This window comes from Perognathus longimembris, chromosome 8 (genome assembly GCF_023159225.1).
Source record: "Perognathus longimembris pacificus isolate PPM17 chromosome 8, ASM2315922v1, whole genome shotgun sequence".
NCBI classification, from domain to species: Eukaryota; Metazoa; Chordata; class Mammalia; order Rodentia; family Heteromyidae; genus Perognathus; species Perognathus longimembris.
In genome coordinates this window covers 1,698,419-1,707,079 of record NC_063168.1, presented here as the reverse complement: position 1 = coordinate 1,707,079, position 8,661 = coordinate 1,698,419, and positions in this window count along the sequence as shown.

Sequence of the window (8,661 nt, the reverse complement as noted above, 5' to 3'; positions counted from 1 at the left end):
CACGGCCGTCGGGGGAGGGCACCGCGGGGGGGGGGGGGCACCGCCGTGAGGGAGGAAGCCGGTCACAGGGAGACGCCCCGAGGTCGAGTCCCGAGCTGGTCTCCAGAGCACACGGGCACGCTCAGAGGAGTCGTGTTCATAATAGTAAAAACTAGAAACGACCCAAATGCCCGGCAGGGATCCGTCTACACCGCCGCATGTGACTCCGGTAAGAAGCGAGCACAGCGCCGGCGTCCGCCACAGCGCGGGAAACCCTGACCGCATGGAGTGAGAGAGCGCAGCCCCGAGGGCGCCTTCCCGCGGGGCTCAGGGCGGCTCCCGCGCGGCCCGCGATCGAGGCCCGTCGGGGGCAGTGTGGCCGCCGGGCCCGGGCGGGGAGGAGAGCAGCGCGGCGGCCCAGCGCTCCTGGAGGGAGGACGATGCCCGGAGCTGGAGCACGGGGAGGACAGCGCGGCCACCCAGGCCACGGAGCAGAGGCCCCGCGGCTCACAGCGCCCGGCACGCGCCCCGCGGGAGCCGCCACGCGTGTGCGCCCGGGACGCGTGAAGGTGAGCAGCGAGTGCGCACGCGGTCGGCGCGGGTCTCCCCTCTGGAGGCTCGGATGGGCCCGGGGAGCGGGCGTGGTCCAGGCCGTCGATGACCTGGAGAGGCCGGCAGCTCTCAGAGACGCCGATGAACCCCGCAATGCACCGCGGGCAGCGCCCCCTTGCACACCCTTCCGCCTAGCAGAAGCCCGACGGAGCACTTTGTTCAGTTAACCTTTGCCCATTTACTTCTCCCTCGGTGGAATCCATCCTGAGACCACGGACGCAAAAGCCCTGATCCAGGTGTTCTATTTTTCAGTATCATTACTAATAGTTGTACAACTTTATGCTTTAAAAAAGAAATCACTGAAGCCAGGTGCCAGGGGCTCAGGCCTGTCATCCTGGCTGCTCAGGAGGCCGAGATCTGAGGAGCATGGCTCAAAGCCAGCCTGGGCAGGAAAGTCTGTGATAACTCATCTCCAAATAACCACCAGAAAACCAGAAGTGGTGCTCAGCTCAAGTGGTAGAGCGCTAGCCTTGAGCTGAAGAGCTCATGTACACGGCCCAGGCCCAGAGTTCAAGCCCCACCACCGACAAAAAAAAAAGTTATACATGAATAATAACCTCAATTTTTATTTATGTATGTATGAGTGTGCCAATACTGAAGGTTGAACTCGGCCTTGTACTCTTGCTTGGCTTTTTCACAAAGATAGCTCTCTACCACTTGAGTCAAGCCTCCACTTCCAGCTTTGTGTGTGTTTATGCATACACATGTGCGTGCACGTGTGTGTCTGAGGGAGAGGGGGGAGAGAGAGAGAGCGAGAGAGAAGGGAGGGAAGGAAGGAAGGAAAGAAGGAAGGAAGGAAGGAAGGAAGGAAGGAAGGAAGGAAAGGAGGGAGGGAGGGAGAGTGTGTGTTTGTGTATGTGTGTGTGTGTCCTAGGGCTTGAACTCAGGGCCTAGGCGCTGTCCCTGAGCTTTTATGCTCAAGGCTAGCACTCTACCGCTTTGAGCTACAGTTCCGTTTCCAGCTTTTTGGTAGTTAATTGGAGATTAAAAGTCTCACAGACTTTCCTGCCCAGGCTGGCTTTGAACCATGATCCTCTGAGCTCAGCCTCCTGAGTAGCCAGGATGACAGGCGCGAGCCCCCCGCACTCCGCTCACTTCCAGCTTTTTGGTGGTTAATTGGAGACAAGTCTCTCAAATCTGTCTGCCAGGGCTGGCTCCAAACACCAATCCTTCCATCTCAGCCTCCTGCGTAGTTAGGATTCTAGGCGTGGGCCACTGGTGGGCCACTACCTGAGGACCGCAGTTCAAAGGCAGCTCAGGCAGGAAAGTTCACGAGACTCATCTCCAGTCACCACCAAAAATAAGGAGGTCAGAGGTGGCGGCTTGGCTGTCACCTCATCCCGTCTTCTTTAAGGCGCTTAAATACGGCAAGGAAGCATGGCCCACAGAGGAATGGCTGCCGGGGACAGCTGGCCTTTCCCCCCGGCCACCAGCCCCGGTGGCCGAGGCAAACCCACCCCTGGAGATTGGAAACTCCGCCGCCAGCCACGAGCAGACGGAGGGGCAGCAAAGCAAAGCTCGCGCCTGGCTCCTCGGGTCACCTGCGTCCCTCCCCACGAACACACCTTAGCCACCTCGGGGGAGCCCGTCAAATGCAAGCCCTTCTGCCCCCCCCCCCCCCCGTTCCGCCCGCCCGCGCGGCCGTGGTCGTCTGGCCCGCTTCCTGTCGTCTATTGAACTGCGCGCGGGCCGGGGCGTCGGAGCTCCTAGCAGGCAGGGCAGGGACCAAGCTCCGGCCCAGCCCTGCCCCCTGCTGCTCCACACGGGAGCTGCGGGACAGACGGACGGCCAGCCCTTTATAACACGGAGTCCTACTGGGGCGGGGTGCCGCCTGGCGAGGGAGGCCCATGTCTCTAGGAAAGGGGTGCCCCTGAACCAGGCATGCACCCCGAGAGCGTGGAGGCAGCCCCAAGGGGCCAAATGCCGGCAGCCAGCAAACCCCTGGAGCTGGAGAGGCCCAACCGCGCCCCCACAACGGCGGCCAGGCACCGCAGCTCAGTGCTTGGTTAGCTGATTATCATACCCCCCCCCCAGGGTGCTCTTTTCGGGGAGAGGGGAGTGCTTTCCAGCACCCTCACTGAAGGTCCCAGTGGGCCAGGTCTCTGTGGGGGGGAATCGAAAGTCTCTGCTGTGTAACCACCACAACCAGAAAGGAGTGACGGGGGACACGGTGTAACTCACTCACTAAAACCATTTCATCCACCCGGTCTTTGAAAATCACAAGGCTGGCGGCACCCCTGCAGCTCTCCTTTATGAAATTCAAGACCTGCGCTTGTGTCGTCTAAAGTACCTTCCGCGACAAGACTCCATCTGCAGGCCGCTGGAGTGACTGCTCAAGTGGTAGAGTGTCTCCCCAGCAAGCTACAAGCCCAGGGTTCAGAGCCCCGTACTCCCATAAACAAATCACTACTGCCTTTGTTCGCACAGTGGGTTCGGCCCCCTCTCAGGAAATGCAAACTGAAGACGCACACGCAGACGCAGGGAAGATCCCGCCAGGGCCCCGAGCCGCGGCTTCCCAGCTTGCCGGTGGGCGCTGCGGGCGATAGCGGGCCGCACGACTGCCCGAGCGCGTGAGCACCCTTGACAGACCAGAGCTGACTCCCATAGGGCTGCTGGCCTCGTGTGTGTCAGTCCCTGGGCTTGAACTCAGGGCCTGGGTGCTGTCCCCGAGCTCTTTTCCTCAAGGCTGTCACTCTACCTCTTAAGCCACAGCTCCACTTCTGGCTTTTTGGTGGCAAGTTGAATAATCTTAGGAGTTTTTCTGCCCAGGCTGGCTTTGAATCATGATCCTCAGGTCTGAGGCTTCTGAATAGCTACAGTTATAGGCCTATGGATGTGAACCACCAGCACCTCCGAGTTCTTTCTTTTTGCCAGTCCTGAGGCTTGAACTCAAGGCCTGGTGCTGTTCTTGAGCTTCTTTTTGCTCAAGGCTAGCACTCTACCACTTGAGCCACAGCGCCACTTCCGGCTTTTTCTGTGTATGTGGTGCTGAGGAATATGAACCCAGAGCTTCATGCATACTAGGCAAGCACTCCACCTCTAAGCCTCATTCCCAGCCCCTGAATTTTTTTTTTTTGGCCAGTCCTAGGCCGTGAACTCAGGGCCTGAGCACTGTCCCTGGTTTCTTTTTTGCTCAAGGCTAACACTCTGCCACTTGAGCCACAGCGCCACTTCTGGCCATTTTCTGTATATGTGGTGCTGGGGAATTGAACCCAGGGCCTCATGTATACGAGGCAAGCGCTCTTGCCACTAGGCCATATTCCCAGCCCCCCATGAATTTCTTAAAGCAGTAACAAATCTTTCTCTTAGAAGCCTGGTTAGGCCCATAGTTGTCACCGACAACTCTGGTCACCAACAGGATGGAATTTGTAAGTACCCACAACTGAGGGTCAGCTCCCGGAAGATAGGAAGGCACAAGGCTGACCACTCCACAATCACCTGAGGACTTTGTCCCAAGACTGCTGCGTAGCGTGGTCCTTCTCCATCTTCTGACGTAAATGGAAGATGGTGACATTTTAAAAGAGAACATGAAGTGCAGAGATAGCGGTTTCTTCCTCCTGGAATCCACACTTTTCAAGTGAGTCCTGAGCTCCAGAAGTGGAAGTGCAGACCAGGCAACTAGTCACTTCTATAGGGGAAATCAAAGCGTGTGCTACTAGTGCTTGCTTTATAATTAGCATAATCCTGAGGTAGTTGTATAAAGGAGTCGCAGCTTCTGAATACAATGTATCTTGGTCAATGTAACCCCTTTCCGCATTCTCCCCATCCCTCCCCTCCGCTCCCCTCCAATGTAACCCCTTTCCGCATTCTCCCCATCCCTCCCCTCCGCTCCCCTCCATCTCCCTTATTCTGTAGGATATACATTGGAATCTTGACTGCATTCTTCCCCGTCCTTGTTTTAATGAAGATTCCTGAACTCCTCGAGCAACCCAAGCGGTCCACAGCATACAGGACATGTGGCTTAAAGGCAGGAGGGTAAGAACACAAACACAGAGGAGCCAGCACAAGGCAAAAATGAAGAGGTGGGCCTCGGAATCCCATGCCAGACACTACTACGCAAAAGGGATTTCTTCCGAGTGCTCCGAGAACTGCCCTCAGTGCTAAAGGATGGATGAAGCACCATAGCTACAGCTAGCTGGAGGTGGTTAGTGTTAGGTCCTCTCCCTGAGGGCTACATGCAGATGCCCCCACCTCATTAAGTCTCCACCCAGTTACCTGGGTAACCTGCAGACCTGGAGGCAGTTACCTCCCCTTTCCCTGAGGTCACATCCTAATCCACCTGGCCACACCCCTTGCCCCTGCCCTAAATAAAGCAGGGCTGGGTGGGGGTCGCTCGCTCTCTCTCTCCCTTCTCTCCAGCCATGGATCATCTTGGCCACAGGCCAGCAGTTCGGTAATAAACGTTCTCTCCTGCCTGAATACCGCGTGGCGTTCTCCTTTACCGGCTACCTACTTTAAAAACCTAACATATATGGTGCCGTGACTCGGATGGGGCTTAAGAGTCAGGACAGGCGGAATTCCCATCCATTTTTCTTCTTTTTCTGGGAGTATCCCGTCCTGATGGCCCTTTTCCCATGAACCGAACTGCTGCGAGACGCCACGTGGCACTTTTCACTATCATTGCTGGCCTCCACATCCACCTCCACACCACTTGTCTACCCTGGTGAGTGAAACTGCTGCTGCTCCGGTCCGCTTCTGCCGCTTCTGCCCAGTAAGCTCATCCACTCACCAGGCGCCTCCCTCCCGTGCTTTTTGGGTTTTGCATCACAGTCACACCTGAGCCGGGACACTGCTAGCACACCTCTTGACAGTGCAATGAGGCCTGCTCGAATTACTCAAAACAGATAGTTTTTGCCACTGCAATGGTAAATGGTTAGAAGGCACTTATATTCAGGCTCTCTTTCTCTCTTTTCCTCTCTCTCTTCCTTTTTCTCCCTCTCTCTCATCTTCCTGCATACTTGCTTACTTTATAAAATTCCCAAGTCGTACCATCGTTGTGTGCCTTGCTCACAAAGCTGCCTCTTTTCACAGACCTCTGAAACTGAGGCTTGACCACCAATGTGCTTTGTCAGCAAAGATATCTAAAAGTTCTTTTCTCTAGCATTGACCACGTGGTGAATGTTGGGTTTAACAGGCAGTCATTTACTATTGGAATTCCGAAAGAAGAGTCTACTGCTGAAATTCATTTTTACATGCTGTAAAAACTATGTGCACAGTGTGTATGTGTGTTCCATGTGTGTATGTATGTGTAAATGTCATTTGTTAATATGTCCATTTAGCTACATATCTGTGCTAAAACTCATCACAGCTACTGAGTTTTGTCATTGCAGAATTCTGGCAAGTATTTGGTCAGTTCTTGACAAGGTACAGGTAAGCTCTAGTCCCCTTGGTCTCCTTGTTGTTTTAATTGGAAATCAAAAAGGGCTTTTGTGGCAGACTCCCTTGGATTGCAGTTCGAAGCCAGCCAGGGCAGAAAATCTCTCTCAAACTCCATCTCCCAACTAACCAGGAAAGAGCCAGGCTGGAAGCATGGCTGAAGAGACTGATCTCTAACCAGCCAAATGCCGGAAGTGGAGCTCAAGTGGTAGAGTACTAGCCTCGAGCAGAAGTGCTCAGGGACAGTGCCTAACAGGATTTTCAGATGGGGTGTAACGCCTCACAAGTTCAGAGCAACTGGCTTGATGTAAATGCCAGGTAAAATTCTAAAATAGCAACTGATTGCTAGGTTATCTACTGAAATCTGATTTCAAGAATAGCTACTGAAGTCTGGTGCCAATGGCTCCTAAGTGCGATCTTAGCTACTCAAGAGGCTGAGATCTGAGGATCCCAGTACAAAGCCAGCCTGGGAAAGAGTCTGAGACTCTTATCTCCAACAAACTGCCACAAAGCTAGAAGTGGAGCTGTGGCTCAAGTGGTAGAGTGTTAGTCTTGAGCAAGAGAAGTTCAGGGACAGTGCCCAAGACTCCTGAGTTCAAGCTCCAATACTGGCATACAAATAAAAAGGAAAGAAAGAGAGAAAGGGAGAGGGAGAGGAGAGGGGGAGGGAGGGAGGGGGGAGGGGAAAAAGAAAGAAAAGAATAGAAAAGAAAGGAAGAAATCACATAATACTGTTAGCCACCTGAAACCCTGGTACTTTGGTGGTGGAGGCAGAAGGGTAACAAGTTCAAGGCCAGCCAGGGATTGATTGCATAGTGTGACCCTGTTGGGGATGGCTGTGCCTTTAAGAGGGGACAGCTGGCTTTAGCCCGTCCCACCTCTTTCCCCGCTTCAACCTGCCCCTCAGCGGCAAGCTGTACCACCATGGCGGCTGGAGGCCCCAGAGACCCGGTCCTTGGGGGGCTGTGGTCTCCGCCCATAGAGGAAGTTCTGTGACATCACTGTGATGGACACGCCCTTGGCCTATCGTTGGCTCCCAGTCAGTCCCTCTCCTTCGCGCGTCACTGCTGGTATAAGACTGTTAGCCCCTCCCTTATTAAACCAGAACACCCCTTGAGGGTTCTCCGAGAAGTCCACGCGCCCGTGTCTTCCTTGGGAAATATGGGGAGGGGGCAGGGCGTCCCGCGACCACACGCTGACCGAGGCTGCGCGTGGCCTTCGCTCCCGCAGTCAATCCCTACTGGCCAGGGGATGCGTGAGAGCGATAGAGGGCCACACGGAAGGGGCGGAGAAGCCCGGGACCTCCACGCGGATGGAGGTAGAGCGAAGCCCGGCAGGACCCTGTCTGTCTCCAAACAAAAGACGTAATACATGAAATGTAAAAATAAAAGCAGATGGTAACTTTGGTCATTTGTTACCTACTTTTAAAAATGCTAAGTACATTTGCAGATCACAGCTAGCCATGGAAGTAGATGTGAGAATGAGCAGCCCAACTTCTGTGTGTGCGATGCTGGAAGTACATTGGGATTTCTTTCGTCCACACCCTATCAAGTTTTAGGACTTTTAAATGTACTTATTAGAAATCATAGGTGTCACTTTACGAATACTTTCATTATGAGAATTTGGGGGGGATTGAGGCGTAGGCGCTGTCCCCTAGCTTTTTTTGTTCGAGGCTGGTGCTCTACCACTTGGGCCACAGCTCCACTTCTGCCGTTTTGTTGGTTACTTGGGAGTTACTCAGGGACTCTCCTGCCTGGGCTGGCTTTGAACAATGATCCTCAGAACTCAGCTTCTTGAATACCTAGGATTACAGGTGTGCGCCACTCGTGTCTGGCCATTATGAGAATTTTTAGACTTCTGTCCCACACCAAGCTGAATAAACTTCCAACTATACACCGTGGCTTCACTCAGGAACCAGCACTCAACTAGTGAAAGAAGAAAAACTCAAGCAACCAGTCACTGTACTGGGTGCAACTGTGGGAAGAGGTAAGACACATAAAACTTAACAAGAATGAGCTGGCGCCGGTGGCTCACGCCTGCAATCCTAGCTACTCAGGAGGCTGAACGCCAAGGATTACAGTTTGAAGCCAGACAGGGCAGGAAAGTCCATGAGGTTCTCTTTTCCAATACACTACTCAAAAAAAGCTGGAAGGGAAGCTGTGGCAAGTGGTAGAGTGCTAGCCATGAGCAAAAAGGCTCAGGGACAGTGCCCAGGGCCTGAGCTCAAGCCCCAGGACTGGCATGGACATGCACGGATGGATGCACGCGCACACACACACACCTCTACCAAGAATGAATCAAAAGAGCCACTGACCCAATCTCCAAACACACACACACACACACACACACACACACACACACACACACACACACACACACACACACACACACACACACCTCTACCAAGAATGAATCAAAAGAGCCACTGACCCAATCTCCAAAACCAGTCAGCACTCCAAGGGAAGGAACCTGGGCAGGCACTGTGTTTATGACAAATGAACCTAAGTGTGGAACCAGGCTGCCAGAGGGGTCTCTGGAGGTCAAAGTCAGGTTGGCAGCATAGCGCCGACAACACTTCCTGTGTGATTTTAAGCAAGACACACACTTAACCACTGCTGCCGCTTCCTCTTCTACACGTGGCTAGCTACATACTCACAGTTCTAGGATTAGAGAAAAGCATGAAGTACAGTGCTC